Below are 16,681 nucleotides of genomic sequence, written 5' to 3' on the forward strand. Positions count from 1 at the left end.
CTGGAGGGAAGGAGGGTGAAGAAGTCCTGTCCTGTAGGGGGCGGGTGGCATGTGATGCAGCCAGGCCAGGGCCCCTTCCTCTGCACACTGGCCACTAGCAGTGTCCACTGCTAGGACAGGGTGGGCCTGGTGTCTGGCAAAAAAGAGATGGAGCCCAACAGGGATCTTTGCAGGAGAAAGTCTCCTTCAGCCCTAGACTGGAGGCTGCACAAAGTCATTTGGCCCCAGTGGAGGCAGGATGCCTGCGAGCTGGCCCTAGTAGGTCCTGCTTTTCTCCTCATCTTCCTTCCATCCAAAACCCGAATCCAGCCTGCTCAGCTCCAGGGCCGAGAGGCTGGCAGCCTGTTCCTGGCCTCCCCAGCAGAGGGCTCCAGAGCAGAGCTCAGAAGGGTTGTGCTGGGGATGGAATCTCAGCCTCCCTCCCTGAAGGGCGATGCAAGAAGCACTGGGCATCAGCTCTGCTCCCAGGTGTCTGGGTGTCCATATGCATGGGTGTCTGTATTTGTGCTCAAAAAGCACCAGCGTGTCTGTATTTGTGTGCCGCTTGGGGAGTGTGTGCTGGTGTGTAAGTAGGTATCTGCATCTGTGGAGTACGGATGTCTGCGGTGCACATACATGACTGCTTGTTTACATGTTGAGTGGAATCTGTGCATATGTGTTTGCCCGTTTTCTCTGAGCTCACATTGGCACTGCTAGTGGTTCTGTGTGTATTTGGGACACACCTGGATGATTTGTGCATAGGTGTCTGTGCTCGGCTCGTAGGGAGAGAGGAGAAAGAAAAAAGTGACAAGGGTGTGCTGTAGAATCTCAACGTTTCTCAGAGACAGAAATGTGGGCCCCTGTACTGTCCTGTGTCCACACACACTGACCCAGCCTGGCCGCCTCCTGCCCTCATTCAGCCCCTGAGTCTGTTTGTTAAAACCCCGTTTACCACAGATGTTGCTGACGCTTAGTTCCCAGGAAGAAAGGCCTTCCAGAATCCTGTGAGTATCCCTCTCTCTGTGCTCTGGTTCCCCAACCGGCAGCTGGATAATGTTGTTCTCCTTGTCAAGAGGAGGGAGCAGAGTCCCAGAGTGTGGGGGGGAATTAGAGGGCTGAGGTGGAGGAACACAGGCCTGTGGCCGGTTCCTCTCTGAGTGAAGGAATGTAGTGGCCGTGGGAGCAAGGTCCTGGCCCGTAAGTCTGGGACCATGGATGGGCAGAGCTCTGCCACCAGCTGGAGGCCCTGGTTGGTAGCAAGCAGCCCCTCCTGCCCTCCTTGCAGTGGTCTGGGCTGGTGCTAAGCCAGGGTGGTCGGGGGAGGCCAGACCGGAAATCCCCTCACCCTGCGTGCGTAGAAAAGATGCTTGCAGCAGGGAGCGGGGCAGAGTCTGGCACCTACCACGAGATGGGAGGGCGTATTAGCTTCCTGTTGTTCCTGTAACAAATCACCCCAAATGTGTCATTTAAAACAACATGTATTCATTAGTTTACAGTCCTGGAGATCAGAAGACCAAAAAACAGTCTTACTCGGCTAAAATCAAGTTGTTGGTCGGACCGTGCTCCTCCTGGAGGCTCCAGGGGAGAATCTGTGTCTTCCCTTTTCCAGATTCTAGGGGCCTCTTACATAGCTTGACTTGTGGCCCTTGCCTCCATCTTGCCATCACATTGACTTTTCTGTTGCCTTTGACCTTCTTGCCTCCCTCTTATGAAGACCCTTGCAACTACCTTGGGCCCTCTCAGATAATACCGGACAATCTGACCACCTCAAGATCCTTAACAAAATCCTTTGGTTTGTGAGGTATTCAGGGGCTTGGGGGATTAGGATGTGAGCATCTCTGGGGAACTAATCAGAGACAAGCTGGCAAAAGGAGGTGACATCTTTAATCCTCCTGCAGTTTCACTGAGGCATCCTGTGGGACCCTCATGCTTGTTAGGAGCTGTCTGGTCCTGTCAGTCTGGTCTGGGGGACTGAGAACCAGGAACCAGGGACATGCTGTCTGGGTAAAGGGCCTTCCTCCCTGCCCACCTTCCCAGCAGCCCCTGGCCAGCACCAGCTATGACCTTGGTTCAGACTGACCCCTTGGTGCTCTGCGTCTCCCTCCCTACCCCCAGCCTGCTCCAGATTTAGCCTCTGGCCTTGGTTTCTGGACTCGTCCATGCTTCCAGAGCACTCCTCACCAACTTGATTATTTTCCTGTCCTGGCCCCCACTCTCCTCCCCAGTCTGCCACCTCCAGCCTGGCAGCTCGGGCCGACCCCCCTCCGCCCTCTCCACACGTGTGAAAACCACACGCATGGGCTCCCTCCAGCACCCCACAGAAAGCCCAGCCACAAGACCCAGAGTCAAGGAGGGGGTCACGTACGACCATGCAGGCCAGCGCTGGGAAGTCTAATGGGACGACTGGCCTTCCAGATGCTTGACAAGGCCAAACTTTCCAGCACAGTCAGCCCCACATCTGGAATTAAGCTGGAAATTCCAATTGCTTTCCTCTGCTAAGAAATGTGTCAAGTCTTCCCAGAGATCCCGTGGAAGCGGGAAGCAATGTGGAGGTGGGGGCACTCACTCTACAGGATCTGAGAGCTTTGGGGAAATCCAGATGTCACGATGTGTCCACAGCCCTCTGGCTGATGGTTCCTTCAACACCCCCTCAGCTCCGTCCCTGTCCTGGAAAATTAAAGAAGCTTGGAGCAGACATGGTAGTTCATTTCTCGCTAGGACCCATGAGTCCATCTGTGTGTGTATGAAACTATGGCTTTTTTTTTTTTAATATGGATTGAGCTATTTTTTCCTGGAGAGAAAAATGTTGACATGCCTTTGGAGGACTGCCTGCCCAGAAAATCCCCTGGTGCACAAAGAAGGCATGCTGTTCCCTCTCTCTAACATGCATGCACACTCGCACAGGTCTCAGAGGTCTGAGATGTCACCGTCCATGTTGTTTGGGCCCTCAGGGCCTCACTGCACTGCTAGCTTAGCTCCATCCGGTATCTGATGGGGATGCTGTGGAGCTGGACCTGTGGGCTCAGAGAACAGGCTCAGTCATTTATAGTTCTATGTCTCTAGGCAAGTGTATGAGTTTCCTGTTGCTGCTATAAAAACTCACCCAAATGGAATGGCTTAAAACAGCACGAATTTATTCTCTTATAATCCTGGAGGTCATAAGTCCAAAATCAGCCTCACTGGGCCAAAGTCAAGGTGTCGGCAGGGCCGGTTCCTCCCGGAGAAAATCCATCTCCTTGCCTTCTTCGGCACCTGGTGGCCATTTGTGCCCCCTCCTCCATCTTCAGAGAGCATCACTCCAACCTCCGCCTCTGTCATCCCACTGCTTTTTCCTCTGATTCTGACCCTCCTGCGTCCTTTTTCCAAGGATACTTACATTGGGCCACTAGGATAATCCCCATCTCAAGACCCTTAATTTAATCACATTTGCCAAATTCCTGTTACCATGTAAGAACAATCACAGGTTCTGGGGATTCACCCCACTATATTTGAGGGCCATTATTCAGCCTTCCACAGCCAGTGTCCCTCTCTGGGCCTCGCCTGTAGCTTCCAATGGCCTCTGTCAGCTCTGTTGCTAAAGATGCTGAGTCTCTGCCTTACTGGGCTGCTGGTGAGGTGGGCCTGGCCCCCACCAGCCCTCTACTCATCGCGGGGTCTCTGGGACTCACAGTGCCCCCTCTCCTTTGTCAGAAGGGAGGCCTTGTCTGTGCCGCATCTAGCACCAGAGCCTGATGCCCCAATCTGGGGCCCTCACCCCTCAGTCTGTCCTGGAGGAGCATCCCCAACCTGTGAAAAATTCACTCTCACTACAACCTAGTTTAGCATCTGAATTACGCTTTTCCCAAGGCAGGGTCTTCCACTGCCCATCCAGGGACAAGAATCCTGGACCTTATTCGAGAATGGTGGACAGGCACCCAAGATGTCCAAACAGGAGAGGCAAGCATGCGGGAACCCATTTCCCACAGTACTCCTCCCTGGCTCGACCTCTCAGAGCTCATCTACCCTAGTCACACACGGTGTGACCTTACAAGTCCCTCACTGGGGACAGGCAGCGGGGGGCAATTCTGACCCAACCTGGGCAGCCCCATGGGACCCAGTGGGACTGGCTGGCCTTCCCAGAGGCCTCCCGAGTGAAGTGCCCCTTACAGCCAGGCCTTCCTACCCACCCTCCTCCTTTTCCTCCTTCCCCTCTTTTCCCTTCCTTCCCCTTCTTCTGGTATGACCGAGTGCCCAGTCCTATGTCAGGCACAGGATACAGCGCTGGACCCCTGGCCTGTGAGGAGCCAGTGGGGACACAGCCGTGCCAATTTCTCCTTCCCAGCAGTGTGCTGGCCACAGGTCCCTGAGCTCTGTGGAAGCCAGCTGAGGCAGCCTCAGGTGTCAGGAAGGCTTTCTGAGGCAGGTAATTCTGCATTTTACACCTAAAAATACCCCCAAACTCTTCAGTCTGGCTGCATATTCCATGTGAGGAGAGGCAGCCACGCTTTGGCTCATGCTCTTCCCCCTGCTTGATATTATCTATTCTCCTCTCCTGGACAGCTCTGACTCAGGGGCAGCCTCTTGCAGGAAGTCTTCCCGGGAGCCTGGAGAAGCTAAATTCCTCCTTGATGCTCCCATCGCTCTACAGAGAAACTTACCATGTGCAGATGAGAAACTGATTTGAAGAGAAAGCCACTGCCTTGGAGGGGACTAGAGAGGAAGAGAAACCGCGCCCTGTGAGAGGGTGCCGGATTCTGCTTTCTAAGAGCTGGTGGGCCCCTGCAGATCACCCAGTCCATCCCCCTCTCTGCCTGGAAAGGGCACCAAGGCCCCTCTCGCAGCTCTGGGTCATGGTGCTGGGACCAGCAGTGTTGTCCCCTGAGTTCAGCCCAGTGCCCTTCCCCCGAAGCATCTTCTACTGATAGTGACCATGTCCTGACCGCCCCTATGTCCACCTACACGTGCTCGATGACCTGAGGTGAGGGGAGTGAGCTATGGGGAACGGGACCCACCAGAGAGAAGTGTTCAAGAAGCACTTTTTTTTATGTCACAATTGGTCACATACACCAGATATGGTGGCCTGGTTTCGTACTCTCCCTTCGATGACAGAGATGTGAAGAGGAAGGTCTGGACCTGGGCTCTGACTCTGCCTCTTCCTGGCTGTGTGACCTCTTTGAACTCCTATTTCCTCATCGGCAAAATGGGAATAATAATTGGAAAGAACTCGTAGGCTTGCTTTGATGACTAAATAAGATAATGCATGAGAAGTCTGTGATTCTCTGGCTGGCACATGGCTATGCTTCTGGATGGTGACTCTAGGTATTATTCTCTGTCATGCGAGCCCCCAGCATACCCTCTTCACGATCTCATGCTATGGGCTCAAACTTCTGGAATCAGGAAAGCAGTCTGATTGAATGGATTCACACTGATTCCAATCCTAGCCTTGCCAAAGAGATTCTGATTCATCAGGTCTGGGGATGGGTTCCTTAAATAATTTTTTAAATAATCTGTTTTAAAAGATTGATTAATTTATTTTTAGTGAGGCAAGAAGGGAGGGAAAAGAAGAGAGAAACATCAATGTTGCCTCTTACGAACCCCCTACGGGGGACCTGGCCCGAAAGCCAGACATGTGCCCTGACTGGAAATCAAACTGATGACCTTTTGCTTCACAGGCCAGCACTCAATCCACTGAGTCACACCAGCCAGGGCCCATTATTTTTATTAATCTGTATTTTCAAAATAAACATCCTGGGTGATCCTGATATTTAGCCAAGTTGGAGAGCCACTGGAATAAGTGATGATGGAATTTTAATAAAGGCCAACTTGTGCCCTCAAAATAGGGGTTTAGTTTAGAGGCACCTCCTTACGGAACCACAGTAAGTAGGTCCCTCTCGCTTCCCATGGGGTGGGTGGCGTTCCTCCTGAGCAGCTCTGTTGGAAGAGGGCAGGGTGCTCAGTTGGAAGAGGGCAGGGTGCGGGATGCCGCACCAGCTGTGTCCCCTCCTGCAGCTGTCCCAGTGCTGTGGTCCAGTGGAAATCACTATGAAATTCATTCTCCACATCTCCCCAAGCTGGGCCAGGTGGCTACTGGCTGGAGTGGCTGATCCCACTGGACAAGAGGCTCTGGCAGCCGAGGAAGTATTCCCACCCACCTCCACGCAGCGCAGGGCTCCCCAGATACCTGCCTTCCCGGGCCAACAAGTGCCTTTTGTCCCAAATCAATCCACGTCTTCTCATGGGGAGACTTTCTTTACTCTGCATGAGGAAGCGCCCAGCTCTTGCTTTTCTGCAGGTTCACCGTGACTGTTGGCTTTGGAAGGTGGCTGTGGCTGGATTCCACCTTGGCCCAGGGACGCCCTGAGGCCCAGGACAAAGCTCGCTGCTCTGGGGAAATGTGAGCGGAGGAGACAAGGAAGGCTGTAGACGAGGACAAGTGTGGCCTCTGCAGATTTCACTCATCCCTGGAAATGACATTGGGTAGGGGCTTTCCCACATCAGGAAACCCGGCCTGTTCATTAGCTGCAGGGAGGTGCAGAGGCCGGGCTTTGGCCAAGGAACAAGGGAAAGGCCCAGAATGAGAGCACTGTCCTCCGCCAAGGACACAGGACTGTTGACGTGGGAGAGAGATGGGCGCAGCCTCTGGATCGGGTCAACGGTGAGGAGGAAATGGTTTTCCCTGAAAAACAAAGTTGAAAAACAGTTTACTGAAGGGAAGAGAAAGAGGAAAGAGGGGAAAAAACCACCTAAAACTGTCTCATCGTCAAAATCACCCCGGTAGTTGGTGGCAGATACAGGTTTCAAAACTCATTCCAAGTCAGTAAAATATTATTTTTAACAGCTCTGGATTTCTTTTCCTTGTGGTTTAAAACTGTAGATCCTGTATCAATTACATCTCAACAAAGCTGGGGGGGGGAATTAAGGTATAGGTAAACAACAGCAGAAGAATTAAAATAAGTTATACAACCAGACAAATCTTCAGAAGGGACTGAGTGACAGTGGAGGTGAGGAATGGGAATTCCATCTTTACCTTTCTAAACTGGACATAAAGATCTGAACTCGAAAAATTAATACTACAATAACCTTTGTGTTGTAATTAAAGCGGAAACTGCCATTATAAACAAAACGAGAGCCAGTCTTTAAAAAATGTATTTAACTCACGTAGCTTTGCGGACCCCTGGGTGGGCGGGTGTCAGGGGTGAGAAGAAGCAACACCTTATGGAGTCAACAGCACAGATTTTCTTTCTAATTTTCCACCTGCACTGGGGGTGGATGGGGCGGGAAGGAGAGAGGGAGACACACAGGATAAAAATAAAATAAAATTCTCGAAGCCACGTCTCTGCAGCCAGACTGGGTCTTCCTCTCCGCGAAGCTGTCCCAGTCTCTTTGCTTTCTCACTCAAGTTTCCTGAGTGAATGGTCTGCACTCACATTTCCCTTTCCTCCTCTTCCCCCTTCCACCGTCAGTCCCTTGCCACCTGAACAGTGGAAAGCTGAACAATGACCCCACTACCGCTCACAAGATGTGTTTATTCATCCTATAAAATCTTTTATAGAATTTTGCATGTGTGATTAAATAAAAAATCTTTCAGTGGGAAGATTAGCTTGGGCTATTGGGGGTGCTAATGTAATCACAGGGGTCTTTAACAGGGGGCAGGAGATTAAAGCAGAGAAGGCAACATAATGACAGAAGCAGAGATGCGCGTGATGCCGCCCTTTGCAGGTGGAGGAAGGAGCCACAAGCCAAGGAAAACAGGCAGCTGCTAGAAGCTGAAAAAGACAAGGGAGCCTCCAGGAGGGGCTGGCCCTGCCAACACCTTGACTTTAGCCCGGGAGGCCGATTTTGGACTTTGGACCTCCAAAGCTTTAAGAGAAGAAAGTCGTGCTGTTGAAGGCACTCACTTTGTGGTGATTCATTGCACCGCAACAGGACAGACGTACATCTCTGACCTCGGCCCTGTCTACCCCCACTCAACCTCACCAAGGTCTCCAGGGACCGAACTCTTCCCAACTATGGGCAGCTCTCCCTGCTTCTCTCTTTTGACCTCTTGGCAATGTTTAAGGTTTTCCTCATTGCTCTTTCTTAAATCTCGTGACAGCCCACTGCCCTGGTGGTCCTCCTGCCTCTCAGGTCCTCCTCCTCCTCCTCAGCCCTCTCCCCAAACTCTCCTGCTCCACCTGCAGCATAACCTGTGCCCCAGGGTTCTCTTCGGAACCCACCTCTTTCCTCACTCTCTTCATTCTAGGAGCAGTCACATGCCAACGATAATCCCAAATCAAGGCCATGAGCTCCGCATCCCAGGATCCAGCTGCCGAATCGTCCTCCTGCCCCCTCCTCAGCGAACCAGTATTTCCATCTGAAGTACATCTCCCACCTTCCCTGCCTGTTGAAATCTAGTTCACCTGTTAATCCATCAAGGTCCAGCTCCAATGTCGCTTCCTCCAGGAAGTCTTCCTTGTCCGTTAGGCTATATGCTTGTTTTAAATTTTTTTAATTTTATAAACTTATTTTTAGAACAGTTCTAGGTTCACAGCAAAGTTGAGAGGAAAGTGCAGAGAGACTTCCCTGCAGCATTTAGTTTTCACGAGCTGGTGTGCGACCAGCTTCCACCGATATCATCTTATCTATTCTATTAACAATTCTGTGAGGTAGGAATGTTCTTTTTTTTTTTTTGTCTAGCTTTATTAAGGTATAATGAACAACTAAAATTTGCATATATTTAAGGTGTAAAATGTGCTGATTTGATATATGCATACATTGTGAAATGATCAGCACAATCAAGCTAATTAACATATTCTTCACACAGTTCTTTTTTTGGGTGAAAACAATGAAGATCTACTCTCTTAGCAATTTCGAGTGTGTAATATATTAGTAACGATAGCTGCTGTGCCATGCAGTACATCTCCAGAACTCACTCAACCATGACTGGAACTTTGTGCCCTTTGACCAACATTTCCCCATTTTCCCACCCTCAACCCAGCCCCTGGGAACCCCCCCTCTATGCTCTGCTTCTTTAAGTTGAATTTTTTAGATTCCACATTAAGTGAAATCATACAGTACTTGTCTTTTTGTGTCTGGCTTATTTCACTTAGCACACTGTCCTCCAGGTCCATCCACGTTGTCACAAACGACAGGATTTTCCTGCCATGTGCTTGTTAACCTGTCCATCTGTTGGCCCCGCAGGACTGGAGCCCCGAGAAGCAGAGCCACGGTCTGGTAACCCTGGACACTCGGCAGCACTGAGCACTGTGGGATGAGAGGAGTGGTCCCTCCCACCAGGCCTTCTCCTTCCTGAGCTAAACCTCGGAAGTTCTGGCTTGTAAAATAATAACAACACGGTTATTATTTTTGTCCTTTGTGTATAAATAAGCATGTGGCTATTCTAGAAAAAGTTTATAATGCAGATAAGTAAAACCAAAATAAAAGCAATGAAAAAAGAAGGAATCTAAAATTATCCTTTGTCTTACAACCAATTAGTGTTTTTGTGCATATCCTTCCAGCATTTTTAATGAACTGACATCTTTTAAAAATCCAATTATTTTATACATTTTCTGCTTTCCCTTTTCCTGCTTACTATAAATTCCTTTGTATGTCATGAACTATTCTTCTATAGCATCATCTTTAAAAGGCTGCATGCTTTTCTTTTCTGGATCTTTTGGTTCATAATGTGTTTAACCAGTCCCCTCTTGTTGGACATTTAGGTTGCTTCTAGCTTTTCAGCATTATAAATAAAACAGTGAAGAACAACTCTGTAGCTGAATCTTTACTCATCTTATGAGTATTCTCCTAAAAGAAGGCTCAGAAATAAACTCTCTGAATTAAAAGAGGCTAGGTTTTGCCCTGGCTGGGTAGCTCAGTTGGTTAGAGTGTTGTCCTGATATGCCAAGGTCTCAGGTTTAATCCTTGGTCAGGGCACACACAAGAAACAACCAGTGAATGCATAAGTAAGTGGAGCAGCAAATCAATGTCTCTCTAAAAAAAGTTTAAAAAATAAACTGTTTTAAAGGATGCTAGGCTTTGTTTCCATCCCTGAACAGGCTCCGGGAGAGACAGGATGTTTCTGGAGGTCTTGGCACCGAGCCCTGCACGCCAAGCTTGAAGGCCTACCCAGCCCCTGAGTCTGTGTTTTCCACACGCTCCCAACCTCTGCTCTCCTCACCCCACCCCCAGGCTGCTGCTCACCAGGGAGAATGAATTATACCTCCCGGCTGGACGTGAGGCCATTTGTCTTCTGCTCTGGAATCCTGACGAGATAAAATCTAGGCAGAGTGCAGTTATTTATTTAATGTATTTCTGGGCGGGTGAGCCCCAGCCCTTGGGAATCACCTTCTCCAGATCGGGGTTAAGAGTTTACAGGGAGGAGGAGCAGGTCACAGGGCACAGAGCACCCACCACCAGGGCTCACCCCAAGCCGGCCAGAAGGGGCCCAATTTCCCCCTCAGGCCCACTCCAGCTCCAGCTCCAGCTCCAGCCTCCCAAATCCCACCTCCCAACTCAGGTGCAGGAACCTTTAAGGGTCGTTCCTCATAACAGAGCTAAGGCTGACAGAGAAGATTCTGCTCCTCAGCAAAGGAACTGGGCACTAAGTGATGTGCCCATATCTCTCCTCCGGTGAGGTGAAGCATCTCCTTGACCCCGATTTCGGGGCTTTGGACACCTCCACAAGGCCTCTCTGGTTCTGGCCCCTAGACTCCTGCTTGGGCCCCCATGGCAAGCCCCTCTCGGGGGCCTTAGCCTGCTTTTAGGCTCAAACTCTGCAAACGCCCCCTTGAGATTTCTCAGAGACCCAGGGTCTTCTGGGGTGCAGACAACCAGGCCATAGCACATGCCGCCTGTCCTGTCTGTCACATCTTTGACTCTCGTCACACTCGGGGTCTCTCCAGATCACGTGAGCAGCGTGTGTCCTCTGGGCCGGGGGCTTCCAACGCTGGTCACATCACGGGGGACCTTCGTGTACGTGCAGGTTCCAGGGCCGCTCCCCAGAGACATGGGTCGTGCGGGTCTGAGGGACACCCAGGAACCTGGAGTTCCACCAGGGGTGGCCTTTCCGTGCTTCCCACACAGCTGTCACGCCTTCCTCCTCCTCTTCTTCTTTTTTATTCAATTTATTTAAACTAAAAATAAAAACACAACAAAACAAAAATGCAGTTTACCCAATTCTCCCCCACCTCACCCCCTTACACCCACCAATCTGTTCCTTGTATTGGGAGCTTGTTGAGGGGTTTGGGGTGGGGGTTAGATTGAAAGCTGGACTCCAGCTTATTCCAGAATCAGGGCAGCGCTCGATTCTCTCGTCTTGCTGGGAGGGGGAGGGGAGTGCAGGGCATTCGTTCCCCGGGTCAAACAGGTCCAAGGCTTGTGAAGTGACGAGAAACAGACGGGGCTAAAAGGCTGCTTCCTCGGGTAACCTGAGTTCAGGAGATTGGGCAGCCAAGCCGGTCTGTCCTGGCAGGGGGACCTGGCCAGGGGCGACCTGAGTTGCCGCACAAAGCCATCCTCACAGCCTCTCTGGCTGCGAGTCTCCTGGGGCTTGGTTGCCCGGGATGCACGGGCACGCCTCTGGCCGGCCTGGCCTTGGCCTGCGGGAGCTTGTGGCCAGGAGAATCAAAGCAGCCGTCCTCTGCTCCGCTGGGCACTTCCTCCTGAAAGCTCTGGACACAGCACACTGGGTCTGAGGAGAAAGGGCCTCTGTGGTTCTGAGGAGGGTCTGTGCAGAGACCCACACACCACCCCTCTGGTCCTGACGCCACGCGCTGCCTGGTTCCTGTCTCCTATGTTAGCCCAGGGAACTCCGGGGGTCACCCCTTCATGCTGCCGGCCCTCCCCCACACCAGAGGCAGGAAGGTGGGCCTCCCTTCTCCACCACGGCCTCTCGGGAGCCCCTAGGATTATGGTGCATGGTAGGATAGACAAGCACCCCGCAGATGCCCTACTTGGTGCCAGCTATTTCTGATTTCTGGACAAAATAAAACACACACTCTCTCTCAGTTCATGGCAACTGCATCCCTTCCGTTGCTCAGGCCAAAACACAGGAGCTGTCCTCCTCCAGTCTCTTCCCTGCGATCACATGTCCAGTCCGTCAGAGAAGCCTGTCAGCTGCCTCCAACCTGTTCCAGAACCCACCGCTTCCGACTCCTTCTGTTCCTCCACCTGGAGGATCCGAACAGCCCTCTTCTACCTGGTACCCCTGCCCCGTGGAGCCGCCAGGGCCTGTCAGTGGGTGCTGAGAGGGGCGGGGTGCTGGTCCAGGGTCGAGCGGTGCCACTGACCTCACAGGTCCCTCCTCTCCAGATTAGATTTCATCTTGGTCATTTTTTTTTTTTTTTACCAAGAAAAGCAGTTCGTTAGTCATCTAGAAAATGAGATTCCTTTTATATACCTTCGCAGGGTACCACAAATCCCAAAAACTCTTCCTTGGAGCTCATGTACTAACTCGGGGTTTATGAAATCTACCATCCCCATAGGGACTCTCTCAGGCTTGGGGACACTGCGCCATGAGCCAGTGAGGTGCTCAGCGGTCTGGGGGTGCCTCTAAGATCCTGAGACCAGGGCCAGTGGGGCCCAACCCTGCAACGCCCTGCTGGAATGCACTGGGGGGCGTTCTGCAGCAGACGTGATCATGCGACAGGTGTTCGTGAATGACATGGGAAAGCTGGATCCCAGTCCCCCGGGGTGGCATTTCCATCATGCTCTGTCAGCGGGAGAGCGCTCCTCCCAGGAGCCTAGATCCGGACCCATCCCTCTGTGGGACGTCAGCTCAGTGCCGGGTGATGTGGGCAGAAACAGGTTTTTCCTGGGACTCCGGTGTGTGTGGACGCCTGTGTGTGTGAGATACACACCCTGTCCCCTGAAGCTCCTCCGACCTGGAGGGGACGGCAGCCAGTTCACCTGCTACCCCAGCCCCACGCCCTCTCGAAGCCCAGCCCTGCGGTGGACCTCAGAGACAGCTCTCAGGCCGCTCTCCCAGCCTCGCTTCTGCTTCGTCTTGGTTCCCAAGCCGCCATCGTTGGACCGGACTCCCTGGCTACCCCTGAACAGCCCCACATCAGGGTTCGGAGGGTCCAGGCCATTTTTTTCACGTGAGGGCCTGAGACTCAGAAAGGTGGAGGCACCAAGCCTGTGTCACCCAGCAGGCTCACAGCAGAAGGGAGACCGGAAGCCACATGCGATTTTCAGCGTCAGCCAGGCCTGCTGAGAAAGGGGCAGGGCAGGGAGGGAAGGAAGGAGGGAGGGACAGGAGCTTCCAGGCAGGGGTGCTGGGAGCAGCAGCTCTTCTCTCCCCAGCTCAGCCCCAGGCCTGCCTCAGCCCACCGCCTGCCAGCCATGGCCCCCCTGTCTCATGAACCCCCAGGGCCCTGCATAGGCGTCTCCCACTGCCGCTCTCATGTCCACCCTGTTCAGTTCTTCCCTCTCTGGGCTGCTGCTTTTTTAGGTTCTAGACAAGGAAGCAGAGGCTGGTGGGGACAGAGGGACGTGCCCTCCCTTGACAGATGGCCTGGAAGGCACCCCTTCCTTCTTCAGCTCCACCCCCACCCAGCTACCCCCAGCTCTGACTCAGCCCGTAAATTACCTGGAGATGGTCGCTGACTCGGCCAGGAAGCCCAGAGCCCCCCTCCCCACCCACAGGCCTCAGCCCCACAGCTGGCTCTCATTCTAGAATACTTGGTCCCCGACCCTCAGGAAATTCCTGGAAAATATCAGGCTTCTTGGAGGGAAGATTTCCTAACCACAGCCTCAGCAGGGAAGGGAACCGCTACAGCCTCATCCATCATCCTCTTCCCTGGCCCTCCTCCCCCAGCTCGTGTGTTTGTGAGGGACTGAGCACGGAGGTGTCGGTCCCCATAAAATGACAGGCACATGGCTGTGGAGGGGCCACTGTGGAGGGAGGAGGAGAGGCCAGCGTGGGGCGGGGCAGTCATGGCAGGCTGCTGAGAGGTGGGACGTGTCCCTGGTTGGGAAACTGGTAAGTGGAGAGACGGGACACGCGCTCCGGGCCCAGGATGTGGCCTGAGCAAAGGCCAGGAGGTAGGAGGGAGCCCTGTGTGTATGTGGGGTTGGGCAGTAACCAGGCTGAAGGGGTTGCTGGGCAGGGGTCCTGGGCTGATGAGGCAGGAGGTCAAGGCCGGGGCCAAGCCATGGAATTTGCCAAGACCTGAGAGACTCAGGCCTGGGAGAGTAGGAAAAAGGTGGGAGTCGCCCAGCAGTGGTTGAGGAGACAAGTCTGGGAAGAGATGAATCTTGACCAGCAAGCCCCAGGGAACACTGGCCCCTGCACCATCCTGCATCTCTGTGGGTTCCCAGGGCCTGCTTAGACCCAGAGGATGAGGCTGCTGCATCACCACACTCTGGTCAGGTGGCAGAGGCAGGGCTCCTGCCCTAAAGAAACCAGGTGAAGAAACGTGACCTCAGGGAGCCCCCAGTCTAAGCGAGAGGCAGGCGTCCCAGGTCCTGGGGCCTTCCTCTAGACCCTGGTGCTCCCCTGAATCCCTTCCTTGGAAACCTCATAAGTTTGTGAGGGAAAGTTAAGTCCCGTCTGCTGATAAAACACCTCTTTCTCGGGGGCTGGGGGGCTGCCTCCCCTCAAATAATAACAACATTTTAAACTACAAACACGTCTCCCCAACTTCCCACCAGAAAGAAGGGCTGGGTGATGAAGCCATAATTGCAGGGTCATCCCCAAGGAGAGAAACACCATGGAGAGATACCAAGAAAGCTAGCCAACCCAAGGGGTGGGGTGGGTGGGGGAGCTGTCCTCAGGCCCCCCAAACCCTGGGGATGGGAGGCCAAGCCAGGGAGCTGGCAGGGGTGGAGGGCAGTGCTGAGTTTCTAGCATTTACTCCTCTTTCTTGGGAATAGCAGTTCTACAGGGCATGGCAAGGAGTCAGGGATTGGTGGGGGAGGACGCAGAAAAAGACAGGGATGGAGTCAGCGGGACAAACAGAAAGGGCAAGAGGGAAAGACCTGCAGAGGCAGTGACACAGAGGGGAAATTCCTGGAAAGCGAGGGCTGCGTCTCCGTGCCTCACGCGTCCCCTGCCCAGAAGCCGGAAGGCTGCTTACTAAACCCGTGCTCCCTGGGGAAGGCGCCTGAGTCCCAGGCCGGCCCAAGTGTTTCCGCCGCGTGCGTAACTGTTGAAGCCCTAAGACATTATATTGACCTTCTTTTTTGCTTGGTTTTGACTGCATGAAAGCACTTTTTAATCAGTGGGAGTGTTTTTTAATAAAATAATTTTTTTTTTAATTTTTCAGTTACAGTCAACATTTATATATTGACGTTCTGGACCCACACCTTGTCCACCGTTGCAGCAAAGTACCTGAAGGGGTGCCCTCTCCTCACCGTTGGTTCAAAGTACGAAAGAGAGAGGGAAACACAGCCGGCAAGAAGGGGCCAGGCAAACCCACCATGGGACCTGGCCGGTGAGGAGAGGCTCCAGGGCACTTGCCCCCACTTCAGGCGCTGCTGCAGGGTCCTGTCCTATTCCTGGAGCCTGTAGTGGGGAAGGGCAGCCAGGCTGGGCTGAGCTGGGCTGGGCTGGGCTGTTTGGCCTGGTCCTCCCCTGCCTCTGCAGAGGGAGGCACTGACCGGCCAGAGAGGGCTACCTCTGTAGGCCCCAGTCCCTGAGAGGTGGTGGGTCTGCGGGCAGGGCTGGTGTCGTAACGGGGGTGGGCATCCTGCCTCATTGTCTCTGGCACAGCTGCGTTTCCAGAAATTCTTACCGCCCATAAGAAAAAGAAAGAAAAACGTGGGCAGCGTCTCGGGCTGCAAGGGAGGGGGTGGCCAAGTGGGGACTGGGTTTCCCAGGCTTGAGCTCCGGGGCTTCCTGAGTGGCCAAAGCCTTGGCTTTGCGACAGGCTGGGCCCCAGCCAGAGGTGTCAGAAGAGCTGACCAGTGGAACTGGGGCTCCCTGCGCCCACGTCCTGCCAGGTGATGTATGCAGCTGCAGAAGGAAGACCTAGAAATTGCAGGGCTTTCCACAGGCTTTTATTTAATTCTGGGGTCAAGGAAGATGAAAGCCTATACTCAGTCAAGAGCAGTTATTGCCCCCCGTCCTGCCATTTCAGCATCTAGCCCTAGATTAGATCGTGACAGCGAGACAGAGGAAAACTACGGACCCATACGGTGCAGCATTTTCCTAGTGTGCTCTCCAGAGCGCAGCTTACAGAGGTGATCCTTGATAAAACAGGTAGATTGGCAGAACTCAGTGTATCGACTACCCTCTTAAAGACTCCCAGCGCACAATGTAAATAGTAAAGTCACAAAGAAACCTTGGAAACCAAATTCACTTAGGTTAATACAGTGTTTCTCAAACTTCCTGGACCATAGAACCCCTTTTTCATGGAATGCCATGAAGGAGAATTCCCAGAAACACATTTTAGGAAAAGTTGCATTAAAGGTCTTTTTTTAAAAGATTGTATTTATTTATTTTTAGAGAGAGGGAAGAAGAAAGTGAGAGAAACATCAATTTGTGGTTGCCTCTTGCACACCCCCTACCGGGAATCCAGCCTGCAACCCAGGTATGAACCCTGCCTGGGAATTGAACCAGAGACCTTTTGGTTCACAGGCCGGCACTCAATCCACTGAGTCTCGCCAGCCAGGGCTGCATCTTAATGGTTGATTTTCTAAGTTTGTTCCAGTCAAGGTGCCCCCAGGGTGGTCTAGGGAGAAAGGGGACATGAGCCAGCTGGACTGTGTGTCTCCATCCTGCCCCAATTCAACCAGCTGGTCC

The sequence above is a fragment of the Artibeus jamaicensis genome, unplaced genomic scaffold, assembly GCF_021234435.1.
Source record: "Artibeus jamaicensis isolate MK-2021 breed Jamaican fruit bat unplaced genomic scaffold, CSHL_Jam_final contig_465, whole genome shotgun sequence".
Lineage (NCBI taxonomy): Eukaryota > Metazoa > Chordata > Mammalia > Chiroptera > Phyllostomidae > Artibeus > Artibeus jamaicensis.